General features: G+C 43.8%; 1 protein-coding gene across 2 annotated transcripts in view; it reads right to left on the bottom strand.

The window, feature by feature from the left end:
* The window catches only part of GLIS3 (GLIS family zinc finger 3), a 544,141-nt gene that overhangs the window by 504,028 nt on the left and 24,527 nt on the right, over positions 1 to 15,586 (bottom strand). The window lies entirely within an intron of this gene.

The raw sequence follows: 15,586 nt of genomic DNA, 5'->3' as shown, positions 1-15,586 counted from the left end.
TTGTGGGTTCAAACAGAATCTGACTTGATGACTAAAGCTGACTAATGTCTTTTTAAAAACTAGGGGGTGTTTCCTCTCCCCTTTCCTAGAAGCCCTGCCAATCACACTGCACTGTGGGTGCAAACACTTTTGGGATAGAAAAACAAAACACCTGAAAACATTTCTAAAGTAGTACTCTTGTCACAAAGGGGAAACACACAAATCCCTAATCTAAGAACAGGAGCTTCTGAAACAAGAACTGAATTTGAAAAACAACTAAGTAGAAATCCAAAAAATGAAAATATGCTCATTTAAATTAAAAAAAAAAACTGCAAAGAGTATTAGCAAACTGAGAGTTGGAAAAATAAGACCAAACAGACCCAGAGAAATAAAGAAATTAAGAATATGGACAAGAGGGGTGCGTGGGTGGCTCAGTCGGTTGAGTGTCCAACTTCAGCTTAGGTCATGATCTCGTGGTTTGTGAGTTCGAGTCCTGCATCAGGCTTGCTGCCATCAGCGTGTCAGCGCAGAGCCCACTTCATATCCTCTGTCTGCCCTCTCTCTGCCCCTGCCCCCGCTTGTGCTCTTTCAAAAATAAACATTAAAAAAAAACAACAACAAGGTATAAACAAGATGCTAGGAGACATGGAGGAAAGAAAGGGGACGCTTCGGTATATGTCTGGTCAAAATTCCAGAAGAATGGGATAGAGAAATTTGAAAGGAGGCAATAAAGAGACAATTGATAGGAATTTTCCAGAACTGAAAGAATTAGACTAAGTAAAAACCACAATGAGTCATAAGCAGGGTAAGTAAGAACAATTTCAAATACACTGTAGTGAAACTACAGAACATTGGGAGAAATTCTGCAAATCAGAGAAGGCAGATTATCTCAAAATGAAAAACCACACATTCAGACTGGCTGCAGGATGGCCTCAAACTTCCGGGAAGCAACAGGGGCTAGAAGACAATGAGATCCACCTTCACAGTGTTCAGAGGGAAAACCGCCACAGCAGAATCCTACCCACAGATCAATGACCATTCTAGAGTGAGGGGAACGTAAAAGCATTTGTTATACATCCCAAGCCCAACAGAAATAACTGACCCTCACCAAAAGCACTGGTGCAAGAAAGACTGGCAAGAAAGATCAGGAAGCCACAGTGACAGGTAACATTCAAGAGCAATGGTACGAAAAGAAAGAGAAAACTGGCACAGAATATGCAAACAATAATAACTGCTCTTTTGCATTTCAGAACAAACAGGCAGGACTGGAACTCCAGACAACAGGGAACTTGGGAGGCCGAAGATGGTTGTTTGCAGTAGAAACAAGACGTGCTAAATTCCTCGCCTGCTTAGAAAGAGAACAGAAATGAACCTTAGTATATATTTTAAAGTAACAACACTGTAAAGGCACCTACTAAAGAGCTAGACACAGAATTCATTAACTTTCAAAGTAGGGGAGGAAAGAAGAAAGGGAGATAACTTGACCATCCCACCAAACAAGACAAGAGGTGGGTGCCTGGTGGCTTAATCGATTAAGCACCACGCTGAACCGATTAATCGGTTCAAGCCCCACGTTGGGCTCTGTGCTGACAGCTCGGAGCCTGGATCCTGCTTCGGATTCTGTGTCTCCCTCTCTCTCCCTGTCCCTCTGCTGCTTGTGTGCACGCTCGCTCACTCTCTCTCTCAAAAATAAATAAATATTTAAAAAAGAAGAAGAGAAGAAGGGGGGAAAAAGCAAACAAAATGGAAAAACCAAAGCAAACAGAAACCAACTAAAATGATGTAAGTAATTCCAAGTAGGTCACATCAATAGATAATACATACAAACAAGACTCATTCACTAACACAGATGTTCATAGATAAGTCAATGTTGAAAGAGAAAAGCAATTTGTCACAGGATATATACAAAGAAATCCATAGAGTAAAATGTCCCTTGTGTACATTTAAAACACACACATACACTAGCACATACTGCCCTCTGATACCTAAGTAGGCATATTAACATATTAACAATATTTTAAGAATACATCTTAAATTCAATGACCTCTGGGAATGGAACAACACAGAGATTGGGGAACAAGGAGGACTTCAATTTTATCTGAAATGTTTTACTTTTTTTAATTTAAAAAAAGATCAAAAGCAAATATAATAAAATGCTAATGGACTATGGGTATAGTATAGTTTACTATTCTTCAGACTGTTCTGTATTTTACTTTATTTCAAAAATTAAAAACAACTAAACAAAATATAAATCAAAATTGGGAGGAACGGGAGTGAGAAGAAATCTTTTTGCATGTGTCAGAAAATATTTTTTAGTGTTTTAGTGCTAATTATAAGTATTAGAATATATATTTAAAAAACATAAAAATACATTTCTCTAAGAATTCTCCATTAGATTTTACAGTGACTGAAAATCAACTTCCCACTTAACTGGTCAGAATTAGTGAAGTTTTCATAGGCAAAAAGTATGTAATCTGGATTGCCTAATGATGGACATCGAGGATAATGGAAGATTTTGTTTTGAACAAAATATTGTGGTTCCTTCAACTAGGGAGCAGGAAGTGGTACCCAAAGGACTCTCTGTCATTTACTGATGGGCCTTAGGTTTTTCAAATTAGTTTCTAAGCCTCTTCAAAGAATCCAATTTTATCACAGAGCTGGAAATCTGGAGCACAAATTGTCATTTTCAGAGAAAATGAATGTACACTTTTCTTTAAAAAAAAAAATTCAGGATTCTGAATCTGGAGAAAAAAATGAAAATTATAGTGCTTCTACTTGAGTTGTGTTTTGGAGCTAAGAAGTTTGATTTAACCCCCAGAGGGTTAATAGCTGTTCTTGGTTAAGAATAAATGAGACCATTTTGTAAAATATTCTCCTTTTCATAAAGTAAGTGTTCAGTGTGAGCCTGAAGCACGCGTTCATGAAGTGAGGTTCACAACCGGGATGGCAAAGAGAGCTCTGTAGTCACAAAAGAAGCCTGTCTCATTCACCCTATTCCTGCCTTTAAATAAAAAATGCGGCCATTGTTGAGCTTTGCTAACATCAGTAAAGCTCAGGAGACACCCAGAAGCACCCTCTTTGGGGAGGCTAACTGATTTTCTCAAGGTCATGCAGGGATATGGCTCAGGAACAAGGGGAAAACCTGAGGCTTGCCTGTGACTAGTAAACTCATACTGGGCTCTTTGTGTGAGATTCCTCGGTCATCGATCTCCAAATTAAAGATAGCTCACCATTCACCTTGGGTCCTTCTGGCCTGCGAGAGCATGGAAACGTGAATGGCTGAGGCACGGTGTGGTGTATCCTGGGTAAAACCAAGAGCCTTTCCTCACCCTCGGTATGAAAGAGCACAGATGATAACCAAGGAGCCACTCCTCTTACAGATGACCATTAAAGTAAATTCTGTCTGGGTCAGGCTCTGTGTAGGGAAATTTCTTCCAGTGGCCACCCATAGGCTTTAATGGGCAGAGAACTTATCAGGACCAAGGCAACCAGAGGGGAGACGGTCAGGACCACGGCCGGCCTGAAGGGCAAGGTGTGGTGTCGAGCAGCTCAGAGTACCCTTGTTCCTTTGTGGCAACAGACCCTGGAAAACAACATTTGGATGGAATGGTCGAAAGAATAAATTGGTCCTAAATGAACTTTCTCAAGCATTGCCCAACAATGACTACTCTTTGTTTGGCGAACCACAGAATGATTTTGTGAACTGTAAAAGAAAAACATGTCCCCTGGTACACAAAGCAAGTTCTGTTTTCTACACATTTAGCAGGTGTAAGTGACAGCCCTTCAGGCTGAAATGTGGGGTCCCTGCACGGCTTCAGAGCTCCAGTCCTTAATGGTTTGTTGGTTCACTGGTTTGGTCAGGAGGTTAGTTAGCTCTTTGGAAAGTTATGTCAGCCTGGATATGGTGGCCACCTCCCAAGACTCGGATTTGTCTTTGATCCCGGAATGAACAAGCACAACTTGACCCAATTTCTCTGTCTTCTCCAACTCTGAGAAGCATTCTAGCCTGACATCCCTATGCCATTAAAGGCTGAAACTGCTGAGGCAAAAGTGACCAGATTTCTTTGTCCCACCGATCAGGCAAAACCACAAGCTGGGTGCAGACTGCTGTAGCCAAGCAACCCCTCAAAGCCTCCACTGTCCTGCTGCACGTGAAACTGCTTGCTATATGATCTCCTCTTATCAAGCCGCAGGTCTCTGACCTCAGGCAGCTTTCTTTAAAAGATGAGGAGCAGGGGTGCCTGGGTGGCTCAATCAGTTAAACGTTCGACTTCGGCTCAGATCATGATTTCACAGTTCGTGGGTTCGAGCCCCGCGCTGGTCTCTCTCTGTGCTGACAGCTCGGAGCCCGGAGCCTGCTTCAGATTCTGTGTCTCCCGCTCTCTCTCTGCCCCTACCCCACTCGCGCTCTCTCACTCTCTCAAAAATAAAGAAAATAATAATAAACGTTCAAAAATAAATACACAAAAATGAAAGATGAGGAGGAGGTGTGGGGTTCACCAGCACCAAAGCTCACCGACCCCACTGAGCCTCAGAACTCCAAAGTCCAGGGGCCCTAGTTTGTCTCTGCACTGAGCCCAGCTCAGAAACAACTAAGGCATTTCCAGAACTGTCCCCAGGTATTGGCCAAAGGCAGCACGTTTATCTGCGTGTTACCAACAAATCTGTGTGTTACACTGATTCCTCACCTAACAGTGTCTCTCAGCAGGTCCAGCTAAAAAGTTACCGAAAAGGGCCGCAAGTGGGAGCAGGCTGGAGCCGGGGACACTCCTGAGACAGACCCAGGTCCCTTCCCGAAGCTCCACAGCAGAACAGTGCTCGCCTATGCCCTGCACAAGACATATGTTCTGAATTATATGTGCTGTACTTAAGTTGGCACCCACAGCTGCTGAGTTGTTTTTCTTTCTCACAGTCTCTGCTGCACCACTTCAGGAAAACCCTTCGTAGCTAAGAGGGCCCTCTAAAAGACCAGTGTGCTAAACTTGCAAGTCCGACAATGACAAGCAGAGGTATACGAATGAAATTAGGTGCCGTAACCGGAACGCCACGCTTCCGAAGCATTTTTCTTTGCAAGATTCAGTTCACGCCCTTAAGCCAGGACGCCTCTCTTCATGCTCTGGGGAGAAGGAAAGAGCACCCCTTTAGCGGGCATGAGGTCCCTGGACAGAGTTATTTCCCTGAATGAGTAAGTGATAATTCCTTTCCCTTTCGCTATAATTAACACATAGTTGTGCACTCTGGCCTGGAATCCCCCTTTTTATAGCCAATATTGTCTATAATAACTGCCTGCCCTCAAGAACCCATCTGCCCCATCGTATTGAAGCCAAGACCGCAGGGCATCGATCGCCCCGACACGGTTAAGCATAGCTGCACCAACACAGGCAATATGCTGTTCACTTTGTCAGGCCTCTCACACGATGGTCCTGGAACCAGGAGGACGTCACGGGCAGCACTGGGACGATGCAGAAGCTGTCCATGAACGCCCTGGGCAGCTGTCCTTCTCCCTCCAGGAGGATACGCTACAATTCCACTCTCAAAGAGGCATCCCTTTGGGCGAAGGCACTGTCATCTCCAAAAAGTTCCCCAGAGGCAAAGGAACAGAGTGGAAAGTGTCCTGACTTTGGAGTTGTACAGATCTGAGTCCCAATAAAACCTCTCCTAAGGCTGCGGGCCAGACACTTAACCTCCCCGAGCCTCAGATGGCCTTATGTAAAACCCCACAATTTAAAGGGCTTGTATAAGGCAACATCTATTTAGGCAACGTGTACAGACTACTGAAACTGATGCCTGATACAGGGTAGGTCCCAATAAACTATAGATGTCACCACAATTATTCAATACAAGCGCTTCCAGGATCAGGGTTATTAATAACCTTGACACTTTGCGATGTTATCTAGACTACCTCAAAACCAGTACAGAATCAAGGAGGAGCTAGCTAGAGCAAGCGACACTTTATAGCCCAGGAATTAGAAGAAGGTTCTCAGAAGGGTAGGAAGAACGAAAAGCAAGCCTTATCGCCTTTATTTATAATCTGGCCCTCCGTGTGTACCCCATCCCCAGCAGAGACACTGACTCGGTGGAACTACTTGCCTAATATCCTTCAGTTCATCGAGCAAGAACTAGAACAAGAGCCCAGGAACTCTGTCTCCAGCCCCAGGCTCTCTCCACCAAATGACGCACGTACATACACACTGACGAAAGGGTCTATGGTAGCAAAACACTAGATCAGGAATCAAAAACCTACTTCTATTTTTTTAAGTTTATTTATTTTGAGAGAGAGAGAGAGAGAGAGAGAGAGGGAGAGGGAGAGAGAGCACACGCACATGTGCACAGGTAAGCGGGGGAGCAGCAGAGAGAAAGGGAGAGAGAGAATCCCAAGCAGGCTCCATGCTGTCAGCCAAAATCAAGAGTTGGACGTTGAACTGACTGAGACACCAAAGCGCCCCTTAAAACCCTGCTTTATTTTTTTGTTAAGTTTATTTTGAAAGAGCGAGGGCACATGCAAGCCAGTGGGGCAGGGGCAGAGAGAGGAGAGAGAGAGAGAATCCCAAGCAGGCTCCGCGCTGTCGGCACAGAGCCTGACACGGGGCTCGATCTCACAGTGAGATCACGACCTGAGCTGAAATCAACAGTAAGGCGCTCAACCAGCAGAGCACCCAGGTACCCCACAAAAATCTACTTTAAAACTAGAAAGAAGCATCGGGCAATTCCTGAGGGCAATGAAACGTTCTAGATCCTGACTGGTGTGTTGGCTACGGTTACACAGATACGTACATTTTTCAAAACGCATCAGCTGGATACTTCAGTTCTGTGCATTTTAGGGTATGCAAATTACACCTCAGTTAAATTAGTTGTGAATCCGTATTTATGCTTCCCGGCCCCAGCTCTGACACCAGTGAGCTGGGTGGTCTTGGCCGAGTCAGTACCCCTTCCGGGGCCTCAGCTTTCTTGCCTTCATGATGAAGGGTTATAATCAGACAAAACCTAAAGTCCCTTCCAGCTCAACGCTGTGATCTGATAAACATGACCTCCTCCCTTCATTTCAGCCTCTTTTTTATGCCCACTGGGCTCAGCAGTAGGCTCAAAGAGACTGGCACACCATTCAGGGGGACGAGGGGGTAACAATGGTGTGTGCAGGGAATCCAGTGGCTTTCTATTGCATCATTAACTCTGCAGCCACACTTGAAAGAACACGAGTGGTCTTGCACAGGGATCCGGCAATGCAACATGACTGAGCTGTAGGATGAGAATGATCTGGCCCCAGAGAAGTGTATCTGCCACCAGAGATAACAACTTTCACATGGAGAGCGGAGAGAATGTTTCCTGGACAATAAGAATGACTGACAGATATTAAACGGGAGGAAATTGAAGGCTCTGCCAAGTTTCGTGATAAAATGCTATTTCTCACGGTAAGGTCAAGCTGTCTCTAGTGCAGCTCCTGCTTTTAGAATACAAAGGGAACACAGCAGATTCAATAGAGTGCATCAGGCTTTGCAAAGAGTATGCGATCAAAGGCCACTTGTTTCATTTCTAAATGAAATTGAATGACTATTACGGCAATAAAAATCATCAAGGATGAGTTTGGAATTTGCTGATGAACTAAAAGCTGAGAAACATCAGTAAGAAAATCGCTAAAGGTTTGATCCCGAAGCCCTTTGGATATAAAGTGCCCATGATGTTTTCAAGATTACACACGTAAAAGGAAGGCTAAACTGGACTTTCATGGAGAGCATTATGCCAGCCACTACGGTTGGCATTAACATATTAATGAGTGCTTAAAAAGGTGGAATATATTTACTGGCATTAAATCTTATAGCTTCCAAAGACTAAGGATCTAAAAACAAAATGTAACGTGTATGAATCATTGAGTATTAGTGCACTTACTTATGCAAATGGAACAGAAACAAAAGTCATATTTTAGTCTCACGTTGCATTAAAACAGAGAATCGTATTTGTTCCTCATTTTTAATCTTTGGGGAATGATCTTGCGATGGTTAGTTTTATGTGCCAGCTTGACTGGACCACAGAGTGCTCCGATGTCTGGTTAAACATTACTCTGAGTATGTATGTCTGTGTGGTTCTTGATGAGATTAACATTCGAACTGATAGACTGCGTAAAGCAGAAGGCCCTCTCCAATGTGGGTGGGCACCACCCAATCTGGTGAAGGCCTGGACAAAAGGCTAAGTAAGATTCTTCAAGCTGGGACATCCAGCTCCCACCTTCAGACTCAGACTTGGACTAGAACTTACACCTTTGGGGCTCCTGTTGTCAGGCCTTTGGACTCAAAGGAAATACAGCATAAGTTCTCCTGGGTCTTCAGCTTGGCTACTATAAATCTTGGGAATTTTCATCATCTGTAATCACATGAGTCAATTCCTTATAATAAATCTACTCATGTGTAAATATTCTATATTTGTGTGTATATTTATGTATATATATACACATACATACATATATGTGCATATATACACAGAGCCAGTAAAATGTATATATTCTGTTTTTCTGAAGCTCTCTAATACAAACCCCCTCAAATGATTCATCAATTGATTCACGTTAACATGATTCAACATTTTGGGGATTAGATATCAAAATTTACAATGAGTGTAGCCTTTGATCCAGCAGTTGTCCTTCTAGGAATTTATCTCACAAAAATACTTGGACACGTATCCAAAGAACGAAGTATAAGGATCAGGGCCACCATGTTGCACAATGTCAGGTTCAGAGGCATCACTATCACTGAGGCTATGTCAATGGTGTCCTTCAAGCATGACAAAGACATTAACTATCACGTTGTTTGAAATGGCAAATAATTCATAACAATGAAAATTTGGAGGATGATTAAATAAGTTATGTTACAGGGGCACCTGGGTGGCTCAGTCGGTTAAGTGTTGGACTTCGGCTCAGGTCATGATCTCACGGTTCATGTTCAAGCCCTGCATCAGGCTCTGTGCTGACAGCTCAGAGCCTGGAGCCTGCTTTGGATTCTGTGTCTCCCCCCCTCTCTCTCTGACCCTCCCTCGCTCACATTTTGGCTCTCTCTCTCAAAAATAAACTCTAACCCTTTTACAAAAAATTAGTATGTTACATCTACATGATAGGATTCTATGGATATAATGCCTTTGTTGATCTATATGATCTGATGATGTATATGATCTATCAGATCTATATAATCTGAAAAGGAACACTGTCTAAGTTAAGAAAACCAAGGGCAAAACAATGTAGAGTATGTTCCCACATCTGTGTATATATGTTTTTGTTTACACACCACACACACACACACACACACACACACACACACACACACACACAGAAAATTTCTGGAAGGACATATAAACCATTAATACTAGTTGCTGCTGAAAAGTTACCATGACAAGGAGTTCTACTTTCAGTTGTACACCCTTTTTTAGGGTGTGTGTGTGTGTGTGTGTGTGTGTGTGCACGCACATGTGTTTACCATGGACAAGTATTATTTTTGTAATTGCAAAAAAACTAGACTAATACAAAGTGCACCCGTTCATTTAGCAATTCGGGATTATGTACTGAAGAGTGTGCTGAGTCCCAACCCAGGCAAAGGGCTCATCGTCCAGTGGGATTCTCTACTTTGTTCCTGAGAGTGTCAATCTTGTTGCTGTGGTAACTGGTAAAATACAGCCTCTTTCATTCCGCAGGTATTTATGGGGCCCCTACTCTGTGCCGGGGATGTATCAGGGACCAAGGAGACAAAAGTCTTTGCCTTCATAGTTCTTACAGTCTCCCTACTTAGGTCCACAGGGCTGTGGTCTGTGCATCACACTCATGCGGCCGTAACAGACCTCATACTAGCAGTCACTCCACAAGTGCTCTCAGAGGGCGGGCACAGCGGTGCACGTGTGCACGACGAATGGGTGTGCACACAATGTGGCTGGGTTCCCTGGCCAGCCTTCACATAGACAAGCCTATACAGCGAGGTCTCTCTTCAGAGCAGATGAGACCAGTGCGTAAAAGGTCCCTGTAACAAGTAAGGTCTTGGGAACAACCAGAGTCATCTTACAGAACTGCTTCCTCCGCTGCTCCCTCCACTCCTCTGCTCCAAAACCCTCCCAGGCTGGCTGCAATTCAGCAGACAGCTAGGTTCCTAAATCCCAGGCTGGCTGGGCGCCTCAGTCCTTAAAACTCGTCACCAGTTTCACCCTTGACATTTCCACCCGGTAAGACCATAGCAGCTTACAGAGACAGGAGGCTCGCACAGTTCACCAGAGGGAATCATTCTAGATGGTCATCTTAGTTACCATTCTCCGGGAGTTCAAAGCGGCTTCTCCCAACCAAGTCAAGGGCTACCGTTGTTCTGGTATCTACCAAACCCCAGACGTCCGGGAATGCCCACGGCTGTGCACTCGCGCATCTCCCCACACACCTGCTTCTTCACAGCTCTCACTGGCTCCACTGCTGCTGCGGCTGAACCGGCATGGGACCCATCAGACCTTCTCTTTCCTTTCCTGCTTTGACCTTGCAGATTCGCCTGGACCGCTTTTAGAACCAGCAGCCCAAGGCAGACAGAAACAGCTACTGATCCTCCTTTACGACAAAGATCAGGACGCATTTCTGATTGTTATTTCTATTGTACGGAGACCAAGCCCTACCGTCTTTCTGGCTGACTCCTTGGAGTAGCAGCTGCTCACCTTATAATGATTCCCTCCCATGTGCAGAGCAGTAATAGCTTCTGCCTGGTGACAGCAGCAAGAGATCCAATAAATGGTGTATTTAACATTTTGTAGAAAGAACCCAGGAGTACCCAGTACCCACGAGATGCCAAGACCCAGATTTTAATTTAATTTTAGAAGTAAAATTTATTTTAAAAGGTAGAGTTGCCTGCTTCGGCCCTTGGGAGTACAATAAGCAGACATTGATTTCCGCTGAAGAAATCATCAAGAATTATTGACCTGAAAAGCACAGGCTTGCCCTGGTCTCCACCTCAGTCAATATTTACCTTGAAAAATAATTAATCTTGATGGTAAGTAAAAGCAAGCACCAGTATGTATTCTTACTTTTTCCATGTTGAGACAAATGTTGAATACACACACACACACACACACACACACACACACACACAGGACTGCCAGAAATGGCAAAAACTTGAAGTACAAAAATTAAAGCCCACCTAAGATCTTCTCCACACCCCAATGAAGTCAGCATTCCCACACTTGCTCAGACTTCCTCACTTGCCTTATGCACACAGTGCTCTTTGCTCCCAAAGAGGCAGCAGGGTTCACAAGACTCGAGGCACCACCTAAGCGACTGACTGCCACAAAAGGGTCCTGTGTCTCGGTGTGTCTTCCACGAGTAAGAAGGAGCAACGGCAGAAGAGCAGGTGACTGAGTACGCCTGGTTATCGTAAGAGAAGCAGGACTCACCTCAGAGCCACAGTCATTCTCCCACAGCCCGCATGCACCTGCAACCCAGAAAGCACACACTCAATAGCTCCACAAATGTGGCCGATGGCTAAGAATGCTGGTACAAAAACTACCAGTAATATCCAATTGCTGTCACTTAAATAATAACTGCTAATGTGCATTGAGCTCTTGGCATTTACCAAGTCAAGTTCAGCCTTTCACAAGGATGATCTCATTTATTCTTTACCTTAACCTCATGAAGTTGGTATCACTGGCTGTATCTTAGAAATGGGGAAAAAATAAAAAAAAAATTTTAAAAAAGCCCTCACTCCTATGAAAGACGTTGCTGGCAACGGTGGCTGCTGACAACTCCCAGCTGCCCCTCTTCAGGAGCTGGCCTCTGCACAAGGGGCTGCTTCTCTCAAGGTGATATCCCGCCCTGGGGACAGCCTTTATGCAATAACCATAGATGTAGTGGAGTGCCGAGGCCTGGCCCCGTCGTCTGCAGAAAGGACCCCTCCGACCATCCCAGGGATTGGCTGAAATCTCTCTTGCAACTAACTGCAGGCAGTTCAGCCCCTCCTTCTGCGCAACCCTGCTTCCCTCACTCCCGTAGAGGTGATGCCCCCTTTCCTAGGGAGTCCAATCTAAGCCAACGGTTGTCATAAAAAAACAATCTGATGGTTGGGAGACTTAGACTTACAAAGCTGTGGTGTGTGAACCATTCCTCGCCAGATGCCTCACCTAAGGGGCCAAGATCAACCCCAGGACAGATTCTGGCTGGAAGCCCAAGCTTCCAGATGCCCACATTTGTATGGAGCAACTCTGAAAGCTAATCCTGACTTGGCATCAAAAGTCAGTGAAGGCTCCTAACCACATTTCCTGACCTTGTCGTAACATGATGATTTTATTGCACCTTAAAACCCTAAATTCGGGGGCTCCTGGGTGGCTCGTTTGGTTAAGTGTCCAGCTCTTGATTCTGGCTCAGGTCATGATCTCATCATTCGTGGGATCGAGCCCCATGTGGGGCTCTGTGCTGACAACGGGGAGCCTGCTTGAGACTCTCTCCCTCCCTCTCTCTCTCTGTCCCTCACCCCACTTGTGCTCTAACTCAAAATAAACACATAAAAAGAAACCCTACATTTGACTAACTATCAGCAGAAAATCTACAGCCTAATCCGAAGCTCCCACCCTAATGGTAAAGGCAAAGACCTTGCAATCTTTCAAGTTTTTATTTTGTTTTTGCAAGTTGGGGAGGTTAACTCTCCTCCCCCACCCAAAAGAAATAAAATGTGTGAACAATTTAATGAGCAAAATCTGAGTGAAATTCCAATGATCCACTGATATTCTCTTTCTAGCTTATAAAGCAGAAATAAGGAATAGACAAATGGTCAGTGAAGGAGGATACATTTACTCACACCATACTGAATCACTAAGAAGTACTCATCAGTCCCCCCTAAGAGCCCTATCTTCCTGGAGAGGCAACTGCTAAGACAAGATCTAAGACAGCTCATTGTGTATCAAACTAATCTCTTTTCCCTGAAACCCGCGAAGGAGTTTTTAAATGTTTTTGCCATGGATTTTTTTCCCCCTATTACTTTCCTTCTTCCTTCTTTTTATCTGTGTTTCATTCTTTTAAAAAGAATATTCTCTCAGCTAGGAAGGAAAGCAAAGTCTCATTTTTCTGCTGACTGGCTTGTGCACAACTGGAAATTATAAAAGAAATTGCTGTATCATTGATGTAGTAAGAAAACAGGAAGACAATTTTCATCCCAAAATGAGCCCTCTCAGCTGAAGCTCCCTTTGTAGTTGATGACACACGCTTTCCATCTCGGCATGGGGCCAGTTTTATTAAAATCCTATAGCAACAGCTTATTTTTCAAACAACACTCAAAAAAAAGGCACTTTATGATGAATTTCCTTTAAAATTGCTCATGGTCATGTGTTTGCCACCTTCAAGGACTCCAATGGGAAAGGGATCTTACTTCACAGGGGCAAAGTCTGAACATTATTCTTGTGATGAAAAGCACTCGCTGGGCCCGCAGGTAACGCCCGAGAAAAGAGGTGGATGGGTGTGAAAGCACAGAAAAGCTGGGGATCCAGCTCTCCGTACATCACTTCGCTCAACAAAAAGAGTAAACTCTGCGGGACCTAAAGAGCGTGCCAGGCAACCCGGCTGTTATGCCGGGGAATGACACGAAAACATAAAAGATGCCTGTATCTGAGAAACTGGACCAGAGATGCCTATTGAGGAGGTAAAGAAAGTAAGCAGAGAAGAGGGTAGTGATGGAGAAATGCTGATGCCCCAAAGAGAAGATGAAGGCCGGGGAGAAAGAAAAGGTGAAGGACAGTGGAGAGGAGAGAGATGGACACTGACTCCTTATTTACTCTGTCAACTGGAGATCAGTTTCATTAATCCCAAGAGACAGCCTTCATCTAGGAAACCACCAGGAACAGAAGAACCAATAAACCGAAGATGGTCTTAAACAGCTTGACTGCTTTAGCACCAAGCGACTAGAGACCTTTAGGGCACAAATGATCAAAATTAACCTGCCTCCATCCATCCAGTGACTCCTCTACTTATTAATCTGTGACCCAATGCCTGCCACACACACACACACACACACACACACACACACACACTGAAGAAGAATATGGGATAAGATCAAAAAAGTAGTGACAACTTTGGAAAGTAAATGATGGAGTTATTATTTTATAATAATAATAATAATAATAATAATAATAATAAAATGATTAAACTGCCCCACATAATTAAGGAGCATAGCAGTCAAACACATGTTGGAGCAGAAATCTCACATACTGTAGTAGCAACAGTCCTGTCCAACAGGCGTTTCCTAGCATCTGAGCTGCTAGCACTGAAAAGCACCTTGGGGCACCTAGGTGCACTGACAGTGCAGAGCCTGCTTGGGATTCTCTGTCTCCCTCTCTTTCTGCCTCTTCCTCCCTCTCTCTCTCAAAAATAAATAAGTAAACAAGAAAAAGAAAGAAAGAAAGAAAGAAAGAAAGAAAGAAAGAAAGAAAGAAAGAAAGAAAGAAAGAAAGAAAGAAAGAAAAGAAAGAAAGAAGGAAAGAAAGAAAGAGAAAGAAAAGCATCATAGTGGTCAGCTTCTGTAACACTGTTCCATCCAGAATAGATTCTTTCCACCTGTATCACATCCTCAATAAACATTTCCAAGTATACATTTCCAGCAACATTTCCAAGCACACCGGTTTTTCATCTGTATCTCTGCTCTACCCACAGTGAGCTCATTTAATTCTTCTGCTCTAAAAATGCATACACACATGCTACTAACACTGATCGACCCTTTGTGCCAGCTAAAAGAATCTCACAAGAGTGGGATGCCTGGTGAAGTTAATAAACTTCAGGTTACAATGCCCTGTGGCAATTCTTCACACGAGGCTCCCACAGTGTCGCCAGTTACCAGGAAGCAGAGCAAGCATGGGGTCTTGTACCATGTTACAAAAGAGGTTTCTATAGTCATCAAACCTTTGCTTCAATTCCCCTTTAAGTAACTCCAGTGCGATAGCAGTCTGGATAGAATTCCTATAGAGACTTGCGTCTTAAATATTGAGAACACCCAGAGTTGACACAAAATGCGTGGTCAAGTCATAAAATCTGCCCTCCCACGTTACAGTTGGCTGAAAACTGAATGGAATACTCATGGTGCTCACTGTGAGGGTGGAAACACTGGCTTACTCTCACTGGATCTTAAGACACCCTTGAGTCTACTGAACAACTAGCACCAAACATGATAGCCAATCCCTCTCCAAACCTCTGTGTGCCTTGGGTCTCTCTCTTTAGTGAATTCTGAACCCCTAGGTGAAACTGAGGACCACAGTACTTTTGGTTAACATCTACATATTCCTTCCCTCAAAAAGGGTAAATCTCAGGGTAGGACATTGGGCCATTTTTAAGCGTGAAGTTCCATCAATGGGAGATTGGTTACATCGCTTCAGTCAGTGATGGTACTTTCAGGCAAAGGAATGGTGTACTTCCAATTAAAATGATGGTATAAATGGTGCTCACGATATGTAATTAAGTGAATAAAATCAGGTTACAAAGTAATAATCATAATACAATCCCACTCATTTCTGTTTGAAAAATGTCTGTGTATGCAGAGAAAAGTAACTGAAAAGTTCCAAATGTTCTGAAACACTAATAGTTCAAGAGTGATTGTTCTCTAAAAATGGGATCGTGCTCATCTTTTTTATTTTC

Source organism: Panthera tigris, chromosome D4 (assembly GCF_018350195.1).
Source record: "Panthera tigris isolate Pti1 chromosome D4, P.tigris_Pti1_mat1.1, whole genome shotgun sequence".
In the NCBI taxonomy this organism is placed as follows: Eukaryota; Metazoa; Chordata; class Mammalia; order Carnivora; family Felidae; genus Panthera; species Panthera tigris.
This window is presented reverse-complemented; position numbering and strand designations above follow the sequence as displayed.